Genomic DNA, 1,510 nt, shown 5'->3' on the forward strand with positions numbered 1-1,510 from the left:
CTTGTAAGTTGCGAAATCAAAATATATAAAATGTGTAAATGTAGTAGAATCTAAAGTAGAAAAAATAAGGGCTATTCCAAATTCTTGGATTGGAGGCACCTAGAAAAGGGAAACATTACCTTATCCATAGTTTTGTCATTTTTTGAGGAGCACCTAGCGCAAAGATCAACAAGCATTTAACATCTAACACTTGAGGTTTTGCGAATATCCTACGGCGTGCGGGTAAATATGCAGACCTTGCCACACAATGTGGTGAATCAATCGTTTTACCAAGGAGGGTTTGACTGCAAAGGCCTTCTAACAGCATCAGCAATCTACAAACGGTAAAGAGGTCATAATCTTTCACAAGAAAAAGGAACTCTGTGAGTCCCTGAAAGCGTCCAATTGCTAGAAGCAATCTTTCCACGGACAGGCAGACACAGTCATAAACTAATGGACCTTTCTGCGGTTCATCCCTCCTTCCTTCCTTTACTTCTTCTTTATTTTCTTTTTTTAAAACCGATGTTTCGCATAACCCTAAGGCTTCTAGAGGTGCTTACTTCAACTAAAGTAAGTCTGACTTAATTTTGTCTAGTTTTGGATACAAATCCCTACAGACAGTGTGCTGGTCGCCTAGATCAAATAGCCACTAGCGTTATGAGAGGTGGAAGGAAGGCAAAGGAGATGAAGGAAAAGAAGAAAGCAAAGATAAGAAAACAAAGATGAGGTTGAGGTGGAAAGTGTGGCAGAATTGAGGGAGAAAGCGAAGAGCAAGTATTTGCCACGACAGGACTAGGAGCAAATGCAAGAACCAAAGAAGAGGTGGATAAGGCGTTCTTGAGGGAGAAGGAATATTTCACGTTGCCTGAGCATTCATACACATGCATCAGTTGCGTCCCTGAGTCTCCATCAATTCCGCTTATGTTATCTCCCCCTTTGCCTTTTATTTTTTGTCGGTCATTGAATCTATCCGAATTGTAGATCAGGTAGCCAAGATGCAGAAGCACAATAGTTGGCAGAGGCGCAAGTTGAATTGAAAGCAGAAGAAGGGGCATTGTGAGCAGACCACGCTTCTTTCCGTAGCATATAAAGTACGTCGTAATTTGTAGCTTAAAGCACTTTACGAAAGTGTCTCTTCTGTATGTCTAAAGTGAAAGCTGTCCCACTTCATCCTTTTCTTATTGACCTCACCTCATCCCATCCCATGTCTCGTCCCTCACCTCTAGCGATTGCGGTAGGGAAGCCGTATCCTCCGTGGCGTACTGAGGTACTACGACACCCATTCTACTGATGCCTCCTTGGCCCATGAAACAAGGATTGAGGAGTTAGCGGTGTGGATGTAATAGGGTGGAGTGATGAACGAGGAGTGGGAAATGGTAGCAAACCATCCTTTTTAATGTTCGAGATACATGGAGCTCGTTAGTCGTATACGCGAATGTAATATTCATATGTGCAGGTTTATTGTTAATTTGATATATGGTCAGAGGAGGCAGATAGGTGGAATGAGAGGTTGATGAGGAAAAGCAGCAGC

The sequence above is a fragment of the Echinococcus granulosus genome (genome assembly GCF_000524195.1).
Source record: "Echinococcus granulosus chromosome Unknown EG_S00328, whole genome shotgun sequence".
NCBI lineage: Eukaryota > Metazoa > Platyhelminthes > Cestoda > Cyclophyllidea > Taeniidae > Echinococcus > Echinococcus granulosus.